At 43.9% G+C, this 15339-nt stretch overlaps 1 pseudogene; it reads right to left on the bottom strand.

Annotated features, from left to right (window-relative positions):
* Nucleotides 1-276: 276 nt before the first annotated feature.
* On the bottom strand, nt 277-394 carry LOC124623294 (annotated as a pseudogene).
* Nucleotides 395-15339: the final 14945 nt, after the last annotated feature.

Here is a 15339-nt window from a genome sequence, read left to right as displayed (position 1 = left end):
TTTTATGAGAACCAAGTTTGCGTTGTTTTTGTTTCAGAGATCGAATTGAGCTACCGCGATACTTAGTAACGCCTCCCGCACAGGCCATGAAGGTCCAAGGTACCGACTGGCCGCCGTGTCATCCTCAGCCCACAGGCGTCACTGGATGCGGATATGGAGGGGCATGTGGTCAGCACACCGCTCTCCCGGCCTTATGTCAGCTTCCGAGACCGGAGCCGCTACTTCTCAATCAAGTAGCTCCTCAGTTTGCCTCACAATGGCTGAGTACACCCCGCTTGCCAACAGCGCTCGGCAGACCGGATGGTCACCCATCCAAGTGCTAGCCCAGCCCGACAGCGCTTAACTTCGGTGATCTGACGGGAACCGGTGTTACCGCTGTGGCAAGGTCGTTGGCTGCGATACTTATTAGCAGCTCAGAAATGGAAATGCCCCTTTTCTTTTTCTGCCAGAGGAGCTGCACTTAGTTTTCCATTGCGACAAAGGTAAGTCAAATACAGTTAAAAAAACTGTGTTGGTTCAGACAGAGCATACTTCATTTACACTCTTGCAGTCAGATTTTCTTCCCATTCTCGCAGGCAGATTTAGTTCCGTACTTTTACGGTTAAGCTAGCTTATGTGCATATTTGTTTTCTACGAATGGAATCTTTTGCTATGCAACCGTTTGAATTCAGAAAAAGACAATCCAGAAGTAAAGTAAACAGGTGCACATACACATAATCTTCTTTATCTTTTTTATTTATTAAGATAACTTTCAACGTCGCTTACGTTGTTTGTTGACCTGGTCTTCAGTCCTGAGACTGGTTTGATGCAGCTCTCCATGCTACTCTATCCTGTGCAAGCTTCTTCATTTCCCAGTACGTACTGCAACTTACATCCTTCTGAATCTGTTTAGTGTATTCTGCTCTTGGTCTCCCTCTACGATTTTTACCCTCCACGCTGCCCTCCAATACTAAATTGGTGATCCCTTGATGCCTCAGAACATGTCCTACCAACCGATTCCTTCTTCTAGTCAAGTTGGGCCACAAACTCCTCTTCTCCCCAATCCTGTTCAATGCCTCCTCATTCGTTATGTGATCTACCCATCTAATCTTCAGCATTCTTCTGTAGCACCACATTTCGAAAGCTTCTATTCTCTTCTTGTCCAAACTATTTATCGTCCACGTTTCACTTCCATACATGGCTACACTCCATATAAATATTTTCAGAAACGACTTCCTGACATTTAAATCAATACTCGATGTTAACAAATTCCTCTTCTTCAGAAACGCTTTCCTTGCCTTGGCCAGTCTACATTTTATATCCTCTCTACTTCGACCATCATCAGTTATTTCGCTCCCCAAATAGCAAAACTCCTTTACTATTTTAAGTGTCTCAATTCCTAATTGTGGTTGCTTTCTGCTGTTTCAGACAGTACACGTCAACGGCCATATGTCTGATGGACCATGAAAAAGGTTGTGATTCTTCAGTTTCTCCCGGCGTATTTCTTGCTCGAAGTGTCCACGGGTGTAGTGCCGGTCCATAGTGTCCAACGGGCACAATATTTCGGCAATAAGACATGTCGTCATCGTCAGATGCGCTGACGAACTGAGCTCCTGAGGGCAGGCGACCGTCTTAAATCCCCTCCCCTCGCGATGCGTTCTCTCCGCGGTCGGTGAGACGCTTGCGTCGGTGTCTGTAATGGTGTCGGTGTAATTGCCTCGTCCGCCCTAGCCGCCCGTTCGTTTCCTTAGCTGAGCGTCTTTTTAATTAGACTCAATGCTGGTTCCCATGCCCTGCTGAGCTTGTAGCCGCATACACGGTTGATGAGTCCGTCCCTGGTACGAATTTCGATAGCCTCTCTAACGACGCTGTCGCAGTACTTAGATGTCTGTGCCAGGTTTGGTATGTTGGTAGTCCATTTCGTGATTTTCGGACAAACAGTGCTCTGCGACCGCCGACTTGTGTGGGTATCCAAGTTGAGTGTGCTTCTGACGTTCTCGGCAACGATCTTCGATAGTGCACATTGTCTGTCCAATACGAGGTGCATTCAAGTTCTAAGGCCTCCGATTTGTTTTCTCCGGACTGGAAAGAGATAGAAACATGCACATTGTTTTAAAATGAGGCCGCGTTCATTGTCAATACGTCCCAGAGATGGCAGCACCGTACGGCAGATGGAATTTTACCGCCAGCGGCGAGAATGAGAACTGTTTTAAATACTTAAAATGGCGACGTTTTCCTTACTTGAACAGCGTGCAATCATTCGTTTTCTGAATTTGCGTGGTGTGAAACCAATTGAAATTCATTGACGGTTGAAGGAAACATGTGGTGATGGAGTTGTGGATGTGTCGAAAGTGCGTCCGTGGGTGCGACAGTTTAATGAAGGCAGAATATCGTGTGACAACAAACCGAAACAACCTCGGGCTCGCACAAGCCGGTCTGACGACATGATCGAGAAAGTGGAGAGAATTGTTTTGGGGGATCGCCGAATGACTGTTGAACAGATCGCCTCCAGAGTTGGCGTTTCTGTGGGTTCTGTGCACACAATCCTGCATGACGACCTGAAAATGAGAAAAGTGTCATCCAGGTGGGTGCCACGAATGCTGACGGACGACCACACGGCTGCCCGTGTGGCATGTTGCCAAGCAATGTTGACGCACAACGACAGCATGAATGGGACTTTCTTTTCGTCGGTTGTGACAATGGATGAGACGTGGATGCCATTTTTCAATCCAGAAACAAAGCGCCAGTCAGCTCAATGGAAGCACACAGATTCACCGCCACCAAAAAAATTTCGGGTAACCGCCAGTGCTGAAAAAATGATGGTGTCCTTGTTCTGGGACAGCGAGGGCGTAATCCTTACCCATTGCGTTCCAAAGGGCACTACGGTAACAGGTGCATCCTACGAAAATGTTTTGAAGAACAAATTCCTTCCTGCACTGCAACAAAAACGTCCGGGAAGGGCTGCGCGTGTGCTGTTTCACCAAGACTATGCACACGCACATCGAGCTAACGTTACGCAACAGTTTCTTCGTGATAACAACTTTGAAGTGATTCCTCATGCTCCCTACTCACCTGACCTGGCTCCTAGTGACTTTTGGCTTTTTCCAACAATGAAAGACACTCTCCGTGGCCGCACATTCACCAGCCTCAGCGATTTTCCAGTGGTCAAAACAGACTCTTAAAGAAGCCTTCGCCGCCTCCATGGAATCATGGCGTCAGCGTTGTGAAAAATGTGTACGTCTGCAGGGCGATTACGTCGAGAAGTAACGCCAGTTTCATCGATTTCGGGTGAGTAGTTAATTAGAAAAAAAATCGGAGTCCTTAGAACTTGAATGCACCTCGTATAAGTCTTCCCACATTGACACGGAATCTGGTATATGCCGGCCTTTCGCAAACCGAGATCGTCTTTGACACGTCCCAATAATACTCGCGTTTTATTTCGTGGGCAAAAGACAGTTCCTACTCGGTGATTCCTCCATATTCGTCCTATTTTCCCCGATAGTGCGCCAGTATACGGTATATAGGCAGTGGCTATCTCTTTCTCCGTGACTTCTTCCGTCTCCACACGCTGTACTGTAGAGGTGGGGCGGAGAGCGCGTCTGATCTGCCGTTCCGAGTACCCGTTTTTCCCGATTCCGATGCGGGCACTCAGCAACACACCAGCTGCTGAGACTGGTAGGAGAAGCCCTGGACGCCAGAGAACGCAGGGAATACTTCGCCGCGATATTCCTAGATATATCGCGCACATTTGACTCAGTGTGGCACGAGGGTCTCCTGTACAAACTACTAGTGCAGGGGGTACCCGTGTCACACGTCAAACCACTCAAGAGCTACCTAGAAGGCAGAGCCTTTCACGTGAGAGCACAAGAGGGAACGTCGACCATCTGACGAATAAACGCAGGCGTGCCACAAGGGAGCGTGCTTGGTCCACTACTGTATATAATGTATACAGCGTATAATTGATTATACTTTAAATGATGAAAGTATGTGAATGCAGCTTACCGCTAACTTGGTGTAATGTCTCTCACACATAAACCTGTACAGTGAAGTAAGGGCCTCCTGTTTTATCTTTAGGCTGATCCGTGATAAGACAGGCAAACAACTATACTAATGGAGGATTCTGCGTATTTTCTCTAATTTCATTCGCTCTCTCTCTCTCTGTCCTTTATCTATATACAGTTTTAAATATAATATTTCATTACGTGAACTCAGCCCAATAGAATCTCTGGTGGAGCCCTTCGTCTTAATATTCAGCGGCTGGCTTGCTGTAAAAGATCTTTATATCTATTATTATTGTTAAGCGCTGCATTCAGTTGGGAAAATCGATCGTTTGAACAATTCGTTCATTTTACGACAGATTTAGAGTTTCAGATGTGTCCGAAGCCTTTTTGGACGATTTTATAAAATCTCGGTGATTGCAGGCTCTCTTCGTCACAACCGAAACTTCCCCACTAATTACAGGACCAAGACAATCATCAATGATTCAGACAGAGAACTCATTCGTCATTCACTCTAGAATAAAAGGGTCACAAACCTTATTTCTGAGGAAAATTGTATATTCAATCCATCTCCATTACATGTTCCGTTTTCTGTTGATTCCAAGTCTTACTTAATTTGCGTTTACAGTTTTTATCTCTCTTCAAATAACCCGCTAGTGGCACAAACGTTAATAGCTCGCTTTAGCGAGAAGAAGAGCAAATATGTCTCTTTTAGCAACCCGACAATCTTCCAACAGATACTTCCGAAGCTGTCCTAGTTATCCGTCTATAATAACCATGGAGAATACATATATGTATCTCTGTTATTCCAAAGAATGCTAGAAAATCCGATCAGATACTTTTCAAAAGTGAATAAATGTGGATGATTTGATTGACCATTATTAATTATTGCGTGGTAGAGGGTAATTTTCTGTGGGGAGATTACAAGCGGACACGCCAACAATCGACAGGGTACACCTCGCCCCATACGCCGACGACACGGCTTTGTACTCTCGCAGTACAAACCCAGACCACCTACAACAAAGACTGCAAAGAGCCTGTGACGAACTAATAAGATGGGCAACAAAATGGCGCCTATCATTCAATGCAACAAAAACCCAAGCCATTCCCATCTGTCGCAGACCAGTACCAAGAAACTACCGGATGATACAAATAAGAGGAACCCCAGTATCATGGACAACAACAGCCAAGTATCTGGGTGTAACACTGGACAGGTACTTAACGTGGAAACCACACATCGAGGATATAAGACAAAAAGGCTACGCCATGAAGGAGCTATATCCTCTTATCAACCCGACGTCGTCACTACCACCACGACTCGCAGTCATCCTATACCTCGCACTAGTGCGGCCGGCCCTTGAATATGCCGCAGTAGTGTGGGGAAACGCAGCGCCCACACACCTGAAGAGACTTCAGACGGTGCAAAGCTGCGCTCTAAAGAGGGCTCCACACCTTCAGCGCAGATTCCCGACGGCCGAAGTACACCAGATGGCGGACGTCCAACTCCTACCAATAAGGATAAGATAGTCTGCAACCGTCTTCTACCAGCAGACCAAAGAGTCATCCAACCCACTGATACAAGAAGTAGGACAAAGAGTCCATCGATTGCCGACAACCAGATGGCCAGACCTACTGCGTGAGTGAGAGAGAGTGAATGAGATCAAGCACAGATGAATGAATGTGAGACCCCATCACTGAAAATACTACCCCCCCCCCCCATTAGAAATAGTGAACAAAAGTACTCCCCTGGAACTGTAAATACAGCTCCCCCCCTCCCCTTAGGAATAATGAAAGAGATACGCCCCACATCTAAATACAACCCTCCCTAGACTTAGTCAAACAAATAAACTGCCAACCATAGGAAAATTTAAGATCAAATAGAGAGCCCAGTCACTCCCTCCCCCCTTTAGCATATAAGTCACCCCCTTCACAATACTTAGCAAGAGGTAAAAAAGAACCCGCAGCCAAGAAATAGTTATAAGCAATTCATACCCATCATACCGGACGCTCGACCGGCCCACACGTCCCTCATTGTGTATAATTGTCCACGGCACAAAATCTCATAACCATCATACACAATCTCACCCCCACACCTCCACTTAGCATGTAAGACTACAAAACCAAATCTCATAGTAATAAGTTCACCCATAACTATTCCACCAGGCTATCATATGTCCACAAGCCTATCGCAGTAGCAAACTGTCGTAAGGACACCCGCAAATCATCGTCATCATAGAATTAAGGATCACAGCCATCAAATCACCAAACCACACTTATCAGCATCATCAAAAATCTCTGACTATTTGCTCTATCTTTCTCTTCTCTCACTACTCATACTATAAAAAAAACCTGACAAAAGTCAATCCTAAGATACTCTATGCACTGTCCAACAGTAAACCCTATTCCTCTCATGCAGCAAGATATCCTGTGAATCCAAAACTCCCTTGTATACAACAACCCCAACTTAATTCTAGGCAGAAGGCGATGCAGAAATGCAAATACTTCTACACCACCGAGGTACCGAAGATATCTCCCTGAAGAGCTGCAGCGACAGGAGCTCAGTTCGACAGCGCACCTGACCATGGCGACATGTCTGATGGCAGAAATATTCTGCCTGTTGGACACTATGGACCGGCACTAGACCTGTGGACTGTTCGATCATGAAAAACGTTCTTCCCACGTCCAGTGCAGCGTGTCCCTATTAATCTGTTCACGGTTCTTGTAGGTTTGTTGATAGAAGGGGTGTAAACGCTCGGTCTTTCACATAACGCCACACAAAAAAATCGCAAGGGATTAGGCTGTTGAGGCCATGACATGAATTTATAATCATCAACCCCACCAGAACTGGTACATCGTTTTCCCAGTTTCCTGTTTAAGAATTCACCAACGTCATGATGGATGTGTGGAGGAGCATTATCCTGTTGGTAGTTGAAATCCACGCTGTCGTTCTCCGGTTGTGGCACAAGCTAATTTTCAGACTACCGAGATACACGTGCCCTATAACTGTCTTTTCCCAGAAGAAAAAGAGACCGTAAACTTTAAACCGCGAGACTGCCCAAAACCTATCAACGCTTGGTTAATCTCGAATGTACGAGGGTAATCCCAAAAGTAAGGTCTCCTATTTTTTTATAAGCACATAGGCCTCTTTATTTCTACAGTGGCTTACATCAGTTTACAGCTTGAACATTTAGCTGTTTTTCGACATAATCACTATTTCTGTCGATGCATTTTTGTAGACGCTGTGCCAATTTTTGTATGCCCACGTCATATCAGCTCGCCGCCATGCTGTTCAGAAAGTTATGAACCTCTTCTTTCACCTCGTCGTCGGAGCTGAATCGCTTTCCGACCAAATGTTCTTTTAACCTAGGGAACAGGTGATAGTCACTGGGCGGCAAGTCAGGACTGTAGTGTGGGTGGGTTATTATGTTCCGCTGAAACTGTTGCAGGACAGCAACGGTTTGCCGAGCGATGAGTGGGCGAGCGTTGTCATGGAGAATGTGTACCCCTTGCTCAACATTACTCTTCTCCGGTTCTGAATTGCCCGTTTGAGTTTTTTCAGAGCCTCACAGTACCTGTCAGCGTTAATTGTGGTCCCGGCGATTCAGCTCCGACGACGAGGTGAAAGAAGAGGTTCATAACTTTCTGAACAGCATGGCGGCGAGCTGGTATGGCATGGGCATACAAAAACTGCCACAGCGTTTACAAAAATGCATCGACAGAAATGGTGATTATGCTAAAAAATAGTTAAATGTTCAAGCTGTAAACTGATGTAAACTACTGTGGAAATAAACAGGTCTATGTACTCATAAAAAAAATAGGAGACCTTACTTTTGGAATTACCCTCGTACTTGCACAATAGCACGGCTATTCTCCATCCACCAGATTCGCACATTGTGCCTCTTCTCTGATGTCGTGTTGTGGTCTTCAGTCCTGAGACTGGTTTGATGCAGCTCTCCATGCTACTCTATCCTGTGCAAGCTTCTTCATCTCCCAGTACCTACTGCAACCTACATCCTTCTGAATCTGCTTAGTGTATTCATCTCTTGGTCTCCCTCTACGATTTTTACCCTCCACGCTGCCCTCCAATACTAAATTGGTGATCCCTTGATGCCTCAGAACATGTCCTACCAACCGATCCCGCCTTCTGGTCAAGTTGTGCCACATACTTCTCTTCTCCCCAATCCTATTCAATACTTCCTCATTAGTTATGTGATCTACCCATCTAATCTTCAGCATTCTTCTGTAGCGCCACATTTCGAATGCTTCTATTCTCTTCTTGTCCAAACTATTTATCGTCCATGTTTCACTTCCATACATGGCTACACTCCATACAAATGCTTTCAGAAATGATTTCCTGACACTTAAATCTATACTCGATGTTAACAAATTTTTCTTCTTCAGAAAAGCTTTCCTTGCCATTGCCAGTCTACATTTTATATCCTCTCTACTTCGACCATCATCAGTTATTTTGCTCCCCAAATAGCAAAACTCCTTTACTACTTTAAGTGTCTCATTTCCTAATCTAATTCTCTCAGCATCACATGACTTAATTAGACTACATTCCATTATCCTTGTTTTGCTTTTGTTGATGTTCATCTTATATCCTCCTTTCAAGACACTGTCCATTCCATTCAACTGCTCTTCCAAGTCCTTTGCTGTCTCTGACAGAATTACAATGTCATCGGCGAACCTCAAAGTTTTTATTTCTTCTCCATGGATTTTAATACCTACTCCGAATTTTTCTTTTGTTTCCTTTACTGCTTGCTCAATATACAGATTGAACAACATCGGGGAGAGGCTACAACCCTGTCTTACTCCTTTCCCAACCACTGCTTCCCTTTCATACCCCTCGACTCTTATAACTGCCATCTGGTTTCTGTACAAATTGTAAATAGCCTTTCGCTCCCTGTATTTTACCCCTGCCACCTTTAGAATTTGAAAGAGAGTATTCCAGTCAACATTGTCAAAAGCTTTCTCTAAGTCTACAACTGCTAGAAACGTAGGTTTGCCTTTCCTTAATCTTTCTTCTAAGATAAGTCGTAAGGTCAGTATTGCCTCACGTGTTCCAGTGTTTCTACGGAATCCAAACTGATCTTCTCTGTACCTTTCACAATAAATATTGCTTCGTCACTGAAGATAATTTTCTAAAAAAAACCATCCTCTTCCATAAGCTGTTGCAACTGTGCCGAAAATTCAAAACGTCTGGTTTTGGCATTGTGAATCAGGAATTGTAGCAATTGTAAGTGGTAAGGCTCTAGGTTCAGCCGTTCCCTTAAGATCTCCCATACGGTCGGTTGTGGTATGTTCAGCTCTGTATTTACTTTGCTCATCGACGTCTGAGGGCTACGTGCGAAAATTGCCCTCACGCGGTCAACTGTTCCTGCACTCACTGCAGGTCGTCCCGTTGATTTCGCCTTGCAGAGGCATCCTGAAGCTTTTAACTGCGCACACCATCACTGAATATAGCCGACAATTGGTCGATCGTTGAACTTCGTTCTGAAGTGACGTTGCACTGTTATAGCAGACTGACGTGAATTCGATTCAAGAACAACATACTATACACGCGAACAAAGTTGACACTCGGTGTGGTGGCTGACGGGAGCGACCGTAAAGGCATTTTCCATTTACAGTGGCTCACATCAGCGACCACGCCGGGTGTCAACTTTGCGCGAGTACAGGCCCCCACAACCGCACGAGTGGTCGACTGTGAAGAGCGGACAAATTGAATAGCTGGGCGGCGGCCATTAGAGTGGTAAACTGACGCGCGGATTTCGAATGTTTATACATCGCTTTTGGTTATAAAATGCCTTCCCTAGAGTTAGGTCACAAACATAATGCCTCATTTAAATACGTTACTACAATATAGTTTTTAATTTATGAACAAACAGCAACTAGTCACTGTTTATGAATTTATGTTACGTAGTACATGGAATCTGCCGTAGCTAAAAGTTATGCACTGGACCCCTAGCATTTCTCGTAGTTCATTTACGATAGATGTACGCAAAATGCATCAAAATACTCGAAGATTTGCCCACTATGTTAATAGATATTTTCTGACTCTACCTAGCTTTAGATTTTATGACGAAAAGTGCGTTATATATGGCGTAGTGCTTTGGCAACTCACGACCAAATTAACAAGTTTCAACCTAACCTAGACCATGAAAACACTACCGATCAGCCAGCTACCACAAACAAGACTTCAGGCAGGCATCCAGTATCGCATTAGTCACAATATTTACCTTCGAAGATGTACACTTCAGTTTATATGTGTGGTTTTTTCATATAATAAATAAAACTCAACAACTGTTCCATCGAGAGAAGTTGTGAAATCAGATTACAATTACACACATTCAGTTGCATTTTATAACGATAAAAAGCCTGCTAACTCAAATTTCGTGTTGCTTGCAACTCAACTTTTATAGTTAAAATAAAATGTGGTTCACAAAGAAAAATTTATCTTCTGCCTGTATATGGTCTGGAAAACGACATATGGATGGAACAGCATCATCTTTCAGCTTTCTGCGATTTACGTAATTTTCAAGGAAACAACTTTCTTCAAAATGATCGGAACATATAAAATGGTATTCTGTCGGTCGGAAATCTTGCCTCCTGACAGCGTGTAACCATTTTTGTAACAGCTGTGGTTTTGAGAAAGGAAACCTGCAAATATATGCACAGACATTATGCTAATACCGTGTTACAAAAACATTTACTAAGCAAGTGCACTGACATACAAAACAACTTAAAATATCCACATACTTGCGAAATGTAATATTCGTTTCTTTCTCGAATTTATTTGTACAATTAATCGCTGCACAACTCTTCACCATTGTACTTCTTTTGATTGGAACGTACAGACAGTAGAATTTCGAGTAAGAAATACTGTATGTACGCCCCAACAAATATACAACGTTGAATCAGGGTCTTCATAAACAACAGTACTACACAACACATCAGACTACAACTACTATAATGGCGTCCAGCCGAAGGTTCAAATTATCCCGCGACTGCAGCGCCATCAGTGAGTCTAGTTATTTTTTACAAGGTCTTTGCGCGAGTATTACACTTTCTCGGTGCCTGTCGCCATGTTGCCTAACTTCATTGCTGCGCTCTCGTGGCAGAAAGCTGAAGTGCGGCTACAACAGTACATTTTTTTTTTTTTTAGTTTTCCTATACGAGTGTCCAGTTTTGTGAGAATACGTCAGTTACTGTAGCTACAGTGAATTTATGAAATCGATCCAATCATTTATAATAACAATGTATGTATTGTTGAGGTTTGAACAGCTGAGCTAGTTCTCAGCAGCTTTGTGCGTGTCAGTAACGACTTTCGGCTTCCTGTGCGGAGGTAATTTATTACACATCACACACATACAATGCATTCTTATCAGAACTGCCATCTTGCTCGCCTTCCGCTGAGCTCGTGGTCAACTGCACAAGTAGCAAACTCCTAACTCACATCCTGTGCGGCCATTGCTGCGCCTTTGTTCAACATTCTGTGCTACAGGCTGTCTCCCACTGCATGCGTGAAAAGAATGCCTTCAGCACGGCGATATTCGTTTAAGGTGGTTTCAGAACAATCTATATGCTACACCTCGTGATAATGAACTATGCGACCCCCATCTTCAAACAACTTTCATTAACGAAAGGAAGTAGTTGTCAAGATCTACTTCTTTATTTTTTCCCATGTCTCAAGGAACCACCTTAAGCAAGATTCCCGCTCGCGGAATTAGTCGATACATAGTTCTTAGAAATCAGATTAAAAAATAGAACCAGAATGCAAAAGATTTCCAGCACTGAAACAGGCAGTTTTCAATGTTTGATCACTTATAACTGCTATAATAACAACAATAAGATGGAACTCACACTAAATAAGACAGAGCTGCAGTCTTTCACCCCAGCTGCTCACTTTATACGGGATGAAAAATTAATTTAAGCCGACAAACTCTGGGAGACTGAACGGGACACCGTAACAAATATTTTTCTCTAATGTCATATTTTCCTGTGACGATTTCTTAAACCGGTAGAAGGATTTTTCTCAGGATGAAAATTAATTAAAGTAACAAACTCTGGGAGGTTGCATGGTACACTGAAAACGCTTTTTCTTATGTGTTTTCCTGTGCGGACAAAAAGTAACACAAACAAGTTTTAATCCTTTACTACCAAGGGACAACATCAACACAGGCACAGTTAGTACAATTACAGTAGGGGTTCAAATATGCCTCCATTGACTTGTAAACAGAGGTTACACCGGTAGGCCATGTTCTTCTAACGCGGTCAAAGACTGCAGGAGTGTCCTGAATTCCTGCTGCTGCTGTTGCTACTATCCGGGCAACCAGATCCTCTTCCGATTGAATGCAGATTTTGTAAACAAGGTTGCACATCCCTGACCACACAAAAATACAGAGAGGTCAAATCAGAGAATCGAATAGGCCCTGGTACAGGACCACCACTGCCAATCCACTTTTCTGGAAACTGTCAGTTCAAGAATCGATATACAGGTCGACTGAAATGTGCTGGCGCTCCGTCATGCTACGGGGTGTTCAAAAAGTCCCTCCGCAGTGTCATACGATTGTTAGCCACGCGTGCCGTATGCCGCAGTGAATATACCGTCATGAAATTCAGTGAAATACAAATTATTAATGTGTTGAATATTAATTTTTAGTTATAAATTTTCACATTAGATGTTGAAAGTGTCCCCCCTGTTGTTGAATACGCAATTCAATTCGTCTAATCATGTTTCCAAACACAAGCTGTAAGATTTCGTCTATAACAGAAACAGTGAAAGAGGATATTGTAGTTTTCAATTCATCGATGGATTTTGGACGTTTTTTTATTGACAACACCCCCGATGAAAAAGTCAGGTGGTGTTAGGTCAGGCGATCGTGGAAGCCAAAGTCCCTGTGCAATTATGCGATCACCAAAGACATCAGCAAGCAGTGACACTGAAACGCGAGCTGTGTGCGCGGTTGCACCATCTTGTTGAAAATAACCGTTCAGTATTTCACTTAACACAAGTTCTCCTATGAATAGGTACAGAATATCACTGCAGTATAGTTGTGCGTTTATTGTTTCGTTGAAAAATATGGGACCCAAAATCCGACGTCTAGAAATTGCAATCCAAAGTCCTATTTTCACAGAATGAAGTGGTTCCTCATGAATACACAATGGATCTGCAGTACTCCACATAGGAGAATTTTGCGAGTTCATGTACTCGGATAAATGAGCCCGCATCTCGTGGTAGTGCGGTAGCGTTCTCGCTTCCCACGCCCGGGTTCCCGGGTTCGATTCCCGGCGGGGTCAGGGATTTTCTCTGCCTCGTGATGGCTGGGTGTTGTGTGATGTCCTTAGGTTAGTTAGGTTTAAGTAGTTCTAAGTTCTAGGGGACTGATGACCATAGATGTTAAGTCCCACAGTGCTCAGAGCCATTTTTTGAACCGGATAAATGAAACCACGCCTCATCAGTGAAAAGCTTTTCATTAAGAATATCCTTTCCATTTTGTTGAACGAAATTTTTGAACCATTAACAATAATGCAGTCTCTTGTCATGATCAGTATTTTTCAGTGCTTGCACGACTGTCATTTTGTACGGGAAAAGTTCTAATTTTTTCCTTACAGCTGTGTGGGCCGTTCCGGCACTAATATCGATTTCCTGAACGAGTTTTCTTACTGACTTGTTCGGACTCATGGACATTTTATCGGAAATATAGAGTAGTTTATCCTCAGACAAAACGCTAGGACGACCACTTCTCGGTGCATCTGTCACTGAACCCGTACTTCGAAATTTGTTAATCAAATCTCGCACAGTATCGCGATGTGGGAGTGTTGCCTCCGGGAAAACTGAATTAAATGTTTGACGAAGTGAAAATGTGTATTTACCGCCAGCTTTGAACACTTGTTCGACTAAAAACACACATTCTTCAATGGTTAGCATTTTAACAGTGACAAAAACGAAACAAACGAACTAACTTGAACGTTCACGTCAACACGTAACGACACACACCAACGATACTACTGACGCTGGCTGAGATAAACAAAACAGTGGATTGTTGGGAGAGTCCACTTGAAGGGAAGTAACCCAGGCAGGCGAACAATCATACGGCACGCGCGGCTAAGAATCGTACGGCACTGTGGAGAGACTTTTTGAACACCCCGTAGAACCACATGCGCTGTCTTGTAACGACTGAAACGTCACTCAGAAACTGTGGTAATGCTCTGGCGAGCAAGTTGTAATAATGTTTGTCTTTTAATGGCCTAGGTAGGAGATGTGGTCCAGCCAAACAGGAGATAGGGTCCAGTCAAACAGTCACTATCAATATCTGCCCACACGTTCACGTGGAACCGCAGCTGATGTGCGAGAGTAAATGTGATTTGTGGATTGAGCTCACTCAAAACTTGCAAATTGTGGTTGTTGAACACCCCATCATGCCCGAACCTTGCTTCATCTGTAAACAGTGCAGAAGACGGAAATGTAGGATGCGTTTCATGCTGTTCCAGGTAGTACTACGGTAACTGTGCTCTGACTGAATATTCACCTGGTTCCAGGCCGTGCACACGCCGTAAGTAAAATGGATTAACAATTGATCAAGAAGGACATTTGTTACATTCGTCTGATTCGGCCCCTTGTTATTGGCAGTTGGACCAGTGCTGAGAAAGATTACGCCCTCTACCGGATTAAAGAAATTCTCAAAAGTAATTATGAGATTAAAGAAAAATGTTTGTTTTGGTTTCCCGTGCACCCTCCCAGAGTTTCTCATCTTGAACGAGGTCTGCTCAAAAAATTTTGTCCACAAAATTCTTCTATTCCTATCTTATACTTATTGAGCATGGACTCCTTCGAAATATTCTCCTCCACAATTGATACACTCCTTCCAACGCCGTTTCCACTTCCGGAAGCAGTCTTGGTACGCCTTTTGCTGGTTCGTGGGAAGCGCCGTCTGTGAATTTTCTTTCATCTCGTCTGTCATTGCCAGTCTTCGTGCTTTCAACGTCGCAACATCATAACCGTAGTAGACCCACGTCTCATCACCAGTTATGATTCTCTTAAGGAACATCTCGTTCTCATTTGGGCGATCCAAAACTGTTCACAGATTGCGAGACGTGGGACGAACTTGGCGCCAACAGGATGCATTCCACGATGCTGTGGCAGGATTTCATGATATGGTCCAACTGAAATGTTACATTCTTCTGCAATGTCTCAAACAACCAGACTTATGTTGGCACGCACAATTTCATTGACGTTTCTGGCATGAGCGTCTTAGGTAGACGTCAAAGAGCGTCCTGAACGAGGATCAGCCTTAACATCCGTCCAGCCACTTTTAAACCGTGTGAACCATTCGTAACACCGTGTACGGCTTAATCACTC

This window comes from Schistocerca americana, chromosome 7 (genome assembly GCF_021461395.2).
Source record: "Schistocerca americana isolate TAMUIC-IGC-003095 chromosome 7, iqSchAmer2.1, whole genome shotgun sequence".
Classification (NCBI taxonomy): Eukaryota; Metazoa; Arthropoda; class Insecta; order Orthoptera; family Acrididae; genus Schistocerca; species Schistocerca americana.
This window is presented reverse-complemented; position numbering and strand designations above follow the sequence as displayed.